The following is a 14,118-nucleotide window of genomic DNA, read 5'->3' as shown; positions in this document are numbered from 1 at the left end:
CATTAAGAAGGTTCGTGGTCTGCACTCTTGTGGGAGGAGAGGCTGGACTCTGCCCTACTGAGCTGGGAATTTCTGGTTAAAGGCTTATAGTGCCTGCATATTTGAACTGTTTCTTACTGAAATTGGTACACCTTGTTTGCTGTAGTATAGACTAGATCCAGGCCTGCTGAATCTAGCTTTGTTTGTATGCTTGTTGTTTGTTTGCTTGTTATTTCCCTGAAATGCTAATTTCACCTAAAACGCGGCTTTAAAGTGCTTCTGTGGATCCCTAGTGATATCTGCATTGCTTACTGTACTTATTTCCTTGTTTCACTTGAAAGAAAGTTACTGTTTGTCGTTTTTGCATTTAAGTTACCTGTAACACATTGCATTTAAGTTACCTGGCACTTGCTCACTAAAGCAATTATATAAGTCAGCACTAAAAAATTAAAAGCACTACACCCTCACAAACTCCCCTTGAGTACCTTGTTCCCCATTGGCCCTTTTTTCAATTATAAAGGAATTCCCAATAATATTCTAGCATGTCCAAAGGTCAGTTGTCAATCTCCTCTCCGGTCCAGCTGGTGAATCTGGGAATCTTGAGGCAATGTTACAACTGCCTCATGTACACAGACAACCCTCTCCTCCTCCCAACAAATTCCAACACATGTGAGAGATGCAACCATATAGCCAAACTGGAGGCTAAGCTCTCTCAACTCAGTACTGGCGTAACCAGTCAGGAGGAGAAGGAAACCACACTCACTACAATTCCAGTCTCACATAGACCTACCACAACAGCAAACCAAACACATAAACACACAAAAACATACTCAGAGGCTCTAAATAAAAATCTGCCTAAGCAGCAGAGACCTCCAAAGCAGACACCCAAGCAACTGCTACCCCAAAACAAAACACGTGCAACACATAGCTCACAAAGCCAGTGTGCTGAACAGTCACAGCCCTTAAGGCTAAACAACACACCTGATACACTTGTAATAGGTGGCTCTATCGTCAGGCACACTGACGTCCCGCTCACCAGGCTGAACAAGGAGAAGGTCACGGTGAGCTGCCTGTCGGGCGCTAGGATCCGCCACATAACACAAGCACTCAGGTCACTCCAAGGCAAGTACAAATATGACTCAGTCATTGTCCATGCTGGTGTGAATGACCTGAGATGTACCTCCCTGGACTACATGAAAAGAGACATAGAGGAGCTCTCTGAGCATGTAGCCCAGGCCGGTATGACCCTGACCTTGATTAGCATCTTACCCTCACCAAGAATGATGCCACAATATGAAGACAAGATGATCAATTTCAACAATTGGCTTAAGTATTGGTGTCATTCAAAGGGATCCAATGCCTGTCAGCCTGGGATGACATGCTCGACAAGCCACGATGCTTCGCTAGGGACGGCTTGCCCCTGTCACCCTGGGCTTTTGGATATTGGCAAAGGCTCTTGCTACCCCATAGTGCCTTTTTAGGCAAGGCTCAAAAGACAAACCCACCTCCATAGGTATCACAAGGGATAAGAAACTAAGAGTAATGCTACTCAACGCCAGAAGTCTAAACCTCAAGATGCATGCACTCGAAACTCTCCTTAGCATGGAGAACATCGATATCTGTGCAGTAACAGAAACCTGGTTCAAGGCTCCCGAGAGCACCCCAGCACTACCAGGTTATACCTCATACCATGCTTTTTGGCCCCAAAACTTGGACCGAACCACAAAAGGAGGGGGAGTATCAATATTCGTCAAAGATACCCGCACCTCCAGGTTGGTGGCACAGCACGAAGCATCAGAGACTATCCATGTGCAACTAACAGTGGGTAAAACTGCCTTCCAGTTTATAGCCTGCTACAGACCACCCTCCCAAACCCAGGAACTCCACTCTGCCTTCCTGAGAACACTGGAAAATATGAAGGTCTCTCCAACACCATTATATTGGGCAACGTCAACTACCCAAACATAGACTGGGAGCATTACTCTAGCTCCAACACCCTAGCCCAAAGGTTCCTAGAATTTATAAACTCAAATGCTATGGAACAACTTGTTACCACTCCCACAAGAGGGGAAAACATACTGGACCTGATCATCACCAACATGGGGTCTCTATGCTCCAGACCAGAAGTGTATCCCTCACTGGTAAGATCAGACCATAAACTAATCTCACTGGATATTCACATCCCGACCCCACCCCCTGCCCAGAAAACCACAGTGAAAAACTTCTCTAAAGCAAATTTCACACTCCTCAAAACCGAGGTGGAAACCTTTAAAGCCCCCGGGCCTGTGGAAAATTGGGCCCAGACCGCAGAACCCTTTATAAACGCATTCAATGAATACCTTCTGGAATGCATGGATCATGCAATCCCAAATAAAACCAAGACCCAATCCTCCAAAGGCAACGTCCTGTCTGGTGGACCCCAGCCATAAACAAACTATACAATAGAAGGAGGAAGCTACTACATGACAGAGCAAAATCCGTATTAGCAAAACACTACGGGCACTCATAAAATCGTCTAAGGCCAGCTTCGAGAGAAAAATTGCACAGGACACTAAGGATAATCACAAGGCTTTCCTTAGTTATGTTAGGAACCTGGGTGGGAATTCCCAGATATGCTCAGAATTAGTCCAAAATGACAAAAAATACACCAAACCCACAGACATTGTCAACATCCTAGCTAACAGGTTCAGTGCAAACTTCTCCCCCCCCTCCCCAACAAAAGGGCAAATATCTATCCCAGCAGAGTGCTGCCCCCCTGACATCTCAGATGCTCAGGTAAGTGCCGCCCTCTCCAAAGCAAAAAACACAGCATCAATGGGACCAGACGGCGTCCCGGGCTGCGTCCTACATGAACTCCAAGAAGAGCTAAACCCAAACATAAAACTACTGTTCAATCTCAGCTATACTACAGGATATGTACCCAAAGAGTGGCATACAGCAACAGTGGTCCCTCTCCACAAAGGTGGTGCCTCAACGGATCCTGGAAACTATCACCCCATAAGCCTGACTAGCTTGGTCTGCAAAGCTATGGAAAGGATCATCATGGACCTCATAAATAAAGATATTGGGGGCCTACAGACACTGGATCCTACCCAGTTCGGCTTTGTTAAGGGCAGATCCTGCCTCTTAAACCTGGTTGATTTCTTTGAAACAGTCACCAAGGCCATTAACGAGGGGAAGGTGGTCCACACAGCCTACCTGGACCTCGCAAAAGCCTTCGATACAATACCCCACTCGGGCATTATAGATAAGCTCACCAGCTTAAATATAAACCCCTATGTCACTAGATGGGTTGCAAACTGGCTCAAGGACAGAACCCACATGGTTAGAATTGCTGGAGCCATGTCAGACTCCAAACCAGTTACAAGTGGTGTCCCACAAGGCTCAGTCCTGGGACCTCTCTTGTTCGGTATATATTTCTCGGAGGTACAGGCCAACATGGAAGGACTGTGGCTGACCAAGTTCACAGATGACTGCAAACTGGGCACCATAATCGACTCTCCAGCCGACACAAGCATCCACCAAAAGGGCCTCATAGAAACAGACAACTGGTACCAGAGCCATGGCATCAAGCTAAACGCCAAAAAGTGTATAGTCATCCCCTTTGGCAAAAACAAAGTGCCCACAAATTACCACATAGGTGGTAATCCATTAAGTACAGAAGAAGTAATTAGGGACCTGGGGACCCAAGTTGTTAGCAGTCTCTCATTTGACAACCACGTGGCCAAAGTGGTTAGAAAAACATTTTATATAGCCCACCTAATCATGAAGGGATTCACATCTAGATCAGGGGAGGTCATCGTGCCTCTTTACTCATCCCTCATCAGGTCCATAATTGAGTACAATGCCCCTTTTGGGATGTACCTTACCAGACCTGCAGCAATTGGAAAGACCCCAAAAGTACCTCACCAAGAGGATCAAAGGGCTCAAACAGATGCCATATGCTGCCTGGTTAAAGAAACTCCAGCTCTACTCAGTGACATACCGCCTGCTTAGAGGCGATCTGTGCCTGACGTATAAAGCCATGTCCAACCCGGAATTAATGGACATGCTGCACCTCAGAAAATCCAAATCCCATCGAGCTATGCGCTCGAGAGACTTGAACCTCAGCACTGAAATAAATAGGACATGCTGGAGGGACAGATTCATAACCCAGAGGCTCCCTTCACTCTGGAATAAAATCCCAGTCCAGGTTAGGCAGAGTCCCTCATTGACTCTCTTCAAGAGGAATCTTGATGAGTGGATGGGAGATCATAGGTTTACCCCGGGTATCACTTCTGTGTCACTGTTAGACAGAGACACAGTATACTAACCTCAAAAAAGAGCATAGCAAAATTAATTTAAAATGGGTGGCGAAAGCCAAACACACTCTGGCTAGGCTTATAAATGCCCTAGGGCAGATAGCCTAGTATGAACCTATGAACCTATGAACCAATTTCCTCACATAGTTCTTAAAGACATGTTATACCTGATAAGATCTACGTTTTAAAACTGAAATAATAGATATGGACTCATTAAGCCCAGGCAAATAATATGCATTAATTTTAAGTTGCCAGAAAAACTCTCTTGTTTGTAATGATAATGAAGTCTTTTATATGGTGTAAAGATGAAAGTGCTTAACTTCTGTGTTTTAGTAATTAAAGATTAAATAGTGCGTTTTACTTGCATTGCCTACTTTGTTTCTGACACTTTCAAAGTCACCAAATATTTCTCACAGAATTTTTATTTCCTTTCTTGTGAAATATGTTTCATTTTTTTTATTTTTATTTTTTATTTTACCAAATCCCTTACATTTTATTTTTGTAACTGTGGTCCATCTTTTTGGCAATTTTTTTTCAGTCCTTATTACAACCTGACTTATCCATCTTTTTTGTTATTAGAACTAAATCATCTGCATTCGACACAGTTATTAGTAATATAGCCTTTCATTCCATCTCACATCTTGACTACATTATTTCATTCATGCATGCCTGTACATCTGTATTCATTACTAGCACAAACAAGCAAATACTCATTGGGCATCCCTGATTTACTTCTCTTTTAAGACTTATTCTCCTATCCAGCCATTAATCATACTGGTATGCATGAATTTTCCTAATATTTCTACTACATTCATTTTTTTCTGTATGTCATATGACTCTAAAATCTGCCACAGTATTTCATGTCTCACTTTATCAAAAGCTTTAGCTATATCATATGCTATCAGTCTTAATTTTCTTTCAGTATAATCTCTACTACTTTTTTATTATAATTAATATTTCATTCACTTCTCTTGTTTTCATACCATAGATCCCATTTCCTACTACCTCATCCCATACCTTTTACATCCTTTTTAAATATTTTCATAAATATTTTATAGTCAGTATTCCCTAGTGTTATAGGCCTCCATTTTTTATATTTCCTTTATCCCTTTTCCATATAAATTTTATCACTTCACCACATCTTCTTCTTCTATTATACCTTCCTTCATCCATTCATTTAATGTTTAAAAAATATCATCTCTATTTCCCTATAATACTCATAACTCATACCATTCAATCCTGGCACTGACTCATTGTTACCTATTTCTGTCACCTTCTCTATGTCTTCTTTTGTTATACCATTTTATTAAAAAAGCCTTAGTTTTTCAGATTTTATTTAACTTTCCATTATTCTTGTCCATTCATTTCCTTTTTCTTCATTTGTTTTCTCTGCAAAATTTTCTGCTACCTCCATAATGTCTTTTTGTTTGTATTTTCTGCCTCCTTTGCCATCTAACATAGCATCCAACCTTCCTTCTCTCATTTTTACATCTTTTTCCTAAATATGGGGAAGCTTCCTCATCATTTCCTTTCAGTAAAAACAAAATGAAAACTCCAGTAAAGCTAGAACTTCCACTGAGTGACCTCGGAAACCTTTTGTATCAGAGACACGTGGGATATATGCAAATGACCCTTACGAACATCAGGTGTTTCAGCTAACTGGCATTTCTGAATGCCATGACTAGTTTCATCATTTTAATAGATAAATTCAGGCCAATAAAGGCAAACCCCACTAGCTCTAGATATGCATATTTCAGCCTTGTTATGACCTCATCAGCACAGCACAAGCAGAGTGTTTGACTAAGCATTAGAAACACAGGGCTGTTATACCCAGCTGATGTCCATTATCATTAGGGTCACTGCAAAAATATCCCAAACAACAAACTAAAACAATAAATGACAAGGTGACTGAAAAAACAATCAGTAAAAACAAAATGAAAACTCAAGCAAAGCTAAAACTTCCACTGAGTGACCTCCTAAATCTCTTGTGTCAGAGGCACATGGGATATATGCAAATGATCCTTATGAACATCAGGTGTTTCAGGTAATTGGCGATTCTGAATACCCATGACTTGTTTCATTGTTTTAATGGACAACTTCAGACCAGTTAAGCCAAACTCCACTAGCTGTACACATGCATATTTCGGCCTTGTTATGACCTTATCAGCACATAGCACAAGTAGAGTGCTTGACTAAGCATTACAAACACAGGGCTGTTATACCCAGCTGATGTCCATTATCATTAGGGTCACTGCAAAAATATCCCAAACAATAAACTAAAACAATAAGTGAGAAGGTCACTGAAAAAACAATCAGTAAAAACATGGGATATATGCAAATTATCATTATGAACATCAGGTGTTTCAGCTAATTGGCGATTCTGAATGCCCATGACTTGTTTCATCATTTTAATGGACCATTTCATTGCATATATCCCATGTGCCTCTGATACAAGAAGTTTGGGAGGTCACTCAGTGGAAGTTCTAGCTTTGCTGCAGTTTTCATTTTGTTTTTACTGATTGGTATTTCAGTGACCTTCTCAGTTATTGTTTTAATTCATCCTTTCCTTTCAGAAAAAAAATTGATGCCTATGTAACATTTTTTAATTTTTCTTCATTCTTTTCATATATCTGTTTTTCTGTTTCTCTTATTCTGTCACTTCTTTTTTCTACTTTAAATATATATTTTATAATTCTGGTTATACACTACCCACCTCTGTGTCCGTCATCTTTTTTTTGGCTGTTCCCGTTAGGGGTCACTACAGCGGATCATCTGTTTCCATTTCTTCCTGTCCTCTGCATCTTGCTCTGTCACACCAACCACCTGCATGTCTTCTCTCACCACATCCATAAACCTTATCTTAGGCCTTCCTCTTTTCCTGTTACCTGGTAGCTTCATCCTTAGCATCTTTTTCCCAATATACTTAGCATCCCTCCTCAGCACATGTCCAAACCAACATAATCTTGCCTCTCTGGCTTTGTCTCCAAACCTTCCAACCTGGGCTGACCCTCTAATATACTTATTCCTAATCCTGTTCACCCTCATCACACCCAGTGCAAATCTTAACATCTTTAACTCTGCCACATCCAGCTCAAACTCCTGCCTTTTTCTCAATGCCACTGTTTCCAACCCATATAACATAGCTGGTCTCATTACCCTCTTGTAGACCTTCCTTTTCACTCTTACTGGTACTCGTCTGTCACAAATCACTCCTGACACTCTTCTCCACCCACTCTATCCTGCCTGTACTCTCTTCTTCACCTCTCTTCCACACTCACCATTACTCTGAACTATTGATCCCAAGTATTTAAACTCATCCACCTTCGCCACCTCTACTCCTTGCATCCTCACCATTTCTCTATCCTCCCTCTCATTTGCACACATATATTCTGTCTTAGTCCTGCTGACCTTCATTCCTCTTCTCTCTAGAGCATATCTCCATCTCTCCAGGGTCTCCTCCACCTGTTTCCTACTCTTACTACAGATCAAAATGTCATCTGCAAACATCATAGTCCACGGAGACTCCTGTCTGATCTCGTCTGTCAACCTGTCCATCACCATTGCAAATAAGAAAGGGCTCAGGGCTGATCCTTGAAGTAATCCCACCTCCACCTTAAACGCATCCATCACTCACACCACAGACCTCACCACTGTCACACTACCCTCGTATATATTCTGTACCACTCTTACATACTTCTCTGACACTCCCAACTTCCTCATACAATACCACAACTCCTCTCTAGGCATCCTGTCATATGCTTTCTCTAAGTCTAGAAAAACACAATGCAACTAATTCTGATCTTCTCTGTACTTGTCCATCAACACTCTCAGAGCAAACATTGCATCTGTAGTGCTCTTTCCCGGCATGAAACCATATTGCTGATCACTAATCATCACGTACCTTCTTAACCTAGCTTCCACTACTCTTTCCCATAACTTCATGCTGTGACTGATCAATTTAATCCCTCTGTAGTTACTACAGCTCTGCACATCACCCTTATTCTTAAAAATCGGTACCAAAACACTTTTTCTCCATTCCTCAGGCATCCTCTCACTTTCCAAGATTTCATTAAACAATCTGGTTAAAAACTCCACTGCCATTTCACCTAAACAGCTCCATGCTTCCACAGGTATGTCATCTGGACCAACAGCCTTTCCATTCTTTATCCTCTTCATAGCTATCCTTACTTCCTCCTTGCAAATCCATTGAACTTCATGATTCACTATCCCCACATCATCCAACCTTCTCTCCCTCTCATTCTCTTTATTCATCAACCCCTCAAAGTACTGTTTCCATCTGCTTAACACACTCTCCTCGTTTGTGAGTATGTTTCCCTCATTATCCTTTATCACCTTTACCTGCTGCACATCTTTCCTAGCTCGGTCCCTCTGTCTAGATAATCAGTACAGGTCCTTTTCTCCCTCCTTAGTGTCCAACCTTTCATACAACTCTTCATATGCCTTATCCTTAGCCTTCGCCGCCTCTCTCTTTGCCATGCACCTCATCTCCTTATACTCCTGTCTACTTTCTTCATCTCTCTGACAATCCCACTTCTTCTTTGCCAACCTCTTTCTCTGCATATTCTCCTGTACTTTCTCTTTCCACCACCATGTCTCCTTGTCGTCCTTCCTCTAACCAGATGTCATACCAAGCACCTTTTGTGTCCAAACTCAATAAAATGGTTTCATTCCCATATGATCTTTCCAGAATATTTTTTCTTTCTGGTCATTTCTTCATCCTTTTTAAACTCTGTTGTCAATATCTTTATCCAATTCCCTCCTATATTATTTCACTGTGTTTCCCTCTTCCAGTCCATATAGCTCCATGGCCTGATAACTCTGCCACCTGCACTACCACTGTTATTTCTTTCATGTATTTACAGTAACTATATAATCATTTCAGTCTTAAAAATTCTGATTTCATATGTCCATTCTGTATGATTTCCTACTTTTACATCTCCACATTTTAATTCCCTTAACATCTTAATATTCCATGTTAGTTTCCATTTTCTTTTTTCAAGTTACAGTTAAACTCTCCGACCATCACTATTTACTTATTTACTAGCATAAGGTTTTGATTTCTCCAAAATAACTGTGTGTCATATTAGTATATACATAAATCACTATTACTCTTCTACATTTTTGTATCATTCTTATATCACAATTCACTACCTTTCCTGGTACTAATATTGTCACATCTAAAATTCTTATTTCTTGATTTTTATTTATAAAAATTCCTATACCCGAATATGTCTCATTTCTTATTGACCAAACAATTTGCCCTCCAAACTACCTATATTAGTTTCCTTTTTCATCTTTGTTACTTCTGGTATCTAGCAAAAATATATATTTTTTTACACCATTCCACCACCACTAAACCTATCATTCCTAATGCACATTTAATGTTAACATTCTTATATCATCCTTTTCCATGTTTGTGTTTTACTTATCTTTTCTTCTCCTAAGTCTCTCACCAATTGATTTTTTTACTATCATGTTTTTCTGTCTCCATTTCTCCCTGTTCTTCCTCTTCACGTGCTAGGATTGCTAATCTCAAAGTCAAAGTCAAAGTTAACTTTATTGTCATTTAGACTCCACAAGGGTAGCCTAAATGAAATTGCATGTATCAAGCTCAGTACTGAAATGACAATTACACACATAAAAATTACATATAGCACATGCAACGTACATAACATTAACTTTAAGTTAGACTGTTATTTTACTCCGTTACTATAAATTACTATGTCTACAGTTTTTAGCAGCTGAGTGATTGATTATTGCACATTTATTTATTTATTGCATACTTATTTTCTGATATGTTAGAATAGCTAACAGATAAGCATTGCACTTGATTGACATTGTAAACAGATAACTAACTGCGAGCATCTCATAATTTCTATTGCACCATAATGATATGACCGACACAAGATCTTGTCAATGACTAACATTCCTGAGACTGCTTCCAGAGTTCAAGAACCTAATCGCCTGTGGGAAGAAGCTGTTCCTGAACCTGCTTGTTTTACAGTGCATGTTGTGGTATCGTCTGCCAGATGACAAGCTTGTAAACAGACCATAGGCAGGGTGTGCAGGATCACTGACTATTTTGTGGCCCTGTTGTAGCAATGTGTCATATATAGACCATGTATTGCTGGGAAATTGAAGCCTTTTATTCTATCAGCGACCTTCACCACCCTCTGTAAGGCTTTTTGATCTGCAGCTGAACAACCCCCATACCACACTGTTAAGTTGGTCATTAGGATGCTTTCTATGACAACCCTGTAGAAGGTGATAAGGATAGAGGGTGGTATGTTAGCTTTCGTTAACCTCCACAGAAAATGCAGGCATTGGCAGTCTTTCTTGATTAAGTGATTGGTATTTAGTGACCAGGATAAGTCCTCTGCAATGTGGACTTCCAGTAATTTTGTGCTACTTACTATTTCCACCCTCTCACCATTAATCATGAGTGGAGAGTGAGCTGGATGGGTTCTCCTGAAGTCTATTATGATCTCCTTGGTTTTGGTGACATTGAAATCAAGGTTGTACTTAGCATACCAGTCAATCAGTAGTTCAAGACTGTGGTGTCATCTGCAAATTTGGTGATGTGATTGGTATTAAACCTGGCTGTACAATCATGAGTTATTATGGTAAACAATAATGGAGTCCACATAAATCCCTGGGGTACTCCTGTGTTAATTGTGATGTTTCTGAAGGAATTCTTGCCTACACATACTTTTTGTGGTCTTTTGATCAAAAGTTCAGTATCCAGTTGCAGATGTCGTTACTGATACCTATATGGGCAAGTTTCTTGATTAGCTGCTGTGAAATAACTCTGTTGAATGCTGAAATAAAGTCAGTAAAGAGCATCCTAACATAACTGTCCTTATTCTCCAGTTTTGCCTTTGCGAGATGTAGTACAACCAAGATGCCATCTGCCAGGGAGCAATTGGCACTATATGCAAACTGTAGTGAGTCAAGTGCAACTGATAGTTTTACTGACAGGTGTTTTATGACCAGTCTTTCAAACCTTTTTCATGACAGTGGACATGAATGCTACTGGTCTGTAATCATTCAGGCTTGAGGGAGTAAATCTGTTGTACTTATACATTAATAACCTCGCTTTGAAGCATTTCATATGTAACTTGCTCTTTATTTTTAACTTTTCTTCCATATCCCATTTTCCCATACCATCTCCTCTTTCAACATCTTCTGTGGTAATATTTTCTACATTGGTCTTTCTCCTGAACTTTCCTCTTCATCCACTGTTTCCTTTTCTAATATGGAATAGTCAAATTAGAAATGTATAAATTCTTTATATTTTCTAAAAAAAGGCTTACATTTTTTTGTTTTTTTCTGTATGTCCCCCTCCCCCATTGGACACACCTTTGTTTGTTACAGTCTTGTATTAAATACTTTTCATCCCCATAGAAATAATATGCTTTAGGTTGTCCCCAGTACCTTAACAAATCCTCTCTTACCATCCATAATTATTGTAGTCCAAATATGTTGAATTTACTCAAATTAAATATCCATTTTAAGCCACACCTTCCAACCTCCAGTCCATACATTTCTTTGATCGCATAGTTTTAACTTCATGTATTTTACCACATAGTAAAAAATTAACTCATGATCATCAATATCTGAATCCTAAATTACACATTTATTTCCTGTTTTAGTTGTAGCCCCAGACTCTGAAATAGTCTTTCCATGGTGCTGCTATCTTTCTTTTTTCAGTCTTAGTCATAAACTTTTCCAGCAAGTTAAAGCTTTCAAATGTTACTTAACAAAAAATGTCAGTTCCCAAATGAATTAAAGCTCTTATATCTTTAATGTTAAATCCTAGTGGCAAAATAATACAACCCATAATGTAACAGCTGTTAACACTACCTTCACTTTTACCTTTTATTCTTACTACTGGCTGTCTTCTCTGTGGCTGTTGAGAAACTATAAATGTTTCCCCTCTCAGTTCCTTCTTCAACTCTTCCTTGCCTTACTGTATCTGCATAACTTCTTTCCTGTAACAAAAAAACCCTGTTTATTTGTTTTTATTTATTTATTGCATGTTTTGACTGGGAAAGCCTGACTGGGCACAGAGTCCCTTTCTCAGCCGTGTCCCAGGGAGAAAAGCTCAAAATTATATATATTATGTAAAGATTTATATATAGTGTAGAAAAAAAAAACATTTTACAACTGCATACATAGTCTGGTAAATAAAGTCAGTTTTGTAAAAGTTTACACGTAGTATAGAAACGTTGTCCAATAGTATTTTGAAAAGTCTGCCTAGTAATTGAATCTTTGCAGATAGAATAAGGCACAGATACAGATTGTTGTTTTGAGCAAGGGAATATGATGAGCACAAGTCAATATACAGATATAAAGCTCAGTGGCACAGTAGTGCTGTATATATACAGACTTAATTTCAGTGCACCAGTAACACTGTTTACTTCAATAAGCAGCTTTATAATGACATTAAATGGACATAAATTTGCAGGAAAACAGCATCCTTTTATGCTTTATTTTTTTTTCTTATGCTGTGTTGGAGTAGACTAAAGACTGATTAAAGAAGAATTAAAAGGACTAGAAATGACTGAAAGTGTGAAGAAGGAGGAGATAGAGGGGAAAAGAAGATTCTGTATGAACGTAAGAAGGAATTAAGTGAGTGGGAAAGTAGGGGATGGTTGTTGACAATGATGGCAAATGAGTGACAGTATAGAGATTGCATGAAGGTTCTGGAGAGGGTGATTGATAAACAAATATGTAGAATAGCAGAATGTAAGATGGGAGATGAGCAGTTTGAATTCAAATCAGGATACAGCACAACTAACACAATGTTTGCAGCGAGAAAGATGGTTGAGAGGAAGCTACAGATGATGAAACAGTCCAGCTGGGTACCCCTAGACAAAAGCATATGACGAGGTCCCAAGAAAGCTGATTTGTGCAGTTCTGTGGTGGTCTGAAGTCCCAGAAAAATTGGTAGAATTAGTGCCAGTTATGCACAAGGACTCAATAACTCAAATAAGAACAGTGTTCGGTCTCACAGAGGAGTTCCCAGTGGGAGTGGGTGTGCATCAGCGTTTAGCTCTGAGCTCACTACTGTTCATACTGGTGATGGATTACTTTAGCAAACAAGCTGGAAGGGACAGACTTCCTTGCCGTATGGGGACAATGTGGCATTACTGGCAAACTCTGAGCAACAACTTCAGCAAATAATAGGGGAATAGAATGCAAAACTGAAGGCACATAGGATGAATGCAGAAAGCAGAAGAAGCTAAAAACTGAGATAGAAGGGAAAATAGTGGAGCAAGTTAATAGCTTCAAGTATCTGGGAGGAGCGATTGAGGAGAACCGAAGTCTGAATCAGGAGGTCAAAATTAGAATCAGAGGGTCTCCAGGCAATTGGCACAGAGTGTCAGGTGCAGTACATGGCAGAAGAATGACAAAGAAGATGAAGAATAAGGTGTACAAAACAGTGTTACAACCAATACTAATGTATGGCACAGGAACCTGGACAGTAATGACAGAGCAGTTGAGGAAGCTAGAGGTGATGGAGATGAAGTGCCTGAGATGGGTGGTAGTAGGATGCACACTATGGGACAGATGAGGAAAAATGGGGACATAAACCAAGAAGCTAAACCTGCTCCAATTGCAGGAAAGATGAAAAAGAACAGATTACAGTGGTTCAGAAATATGTGCAGAAAATCAGAAGACAATCTAGTGAAGGAGATTTAGGACAGACAGGAAGAAGGCAAAATAGTGGATGGATTATGTGAAAAAAGACCTGCAAAAGTCAGGCATGACCGTCATAGAAGGCAGGAGTGTAACATTGAACAGAAATGGCGAG

This window comes from Protopterus annectens, chromosome 4.part0 (genome assembly GCF_019279795.1).
Source record: "Protopterus annectens isolate FY-2018-M chromosome 4.part0, PAN1.0, whole genome shotgun sequence".
In the NCBI taxonomy this organism is placed as follows: Eukaryota; Metazoa; Chordata; order Ceratodontiformes; family Protopteridae; genus Protopterus; species Protopterus annectens.
This window is presented reverse-complemented; position numbering follows the sequence as displayed.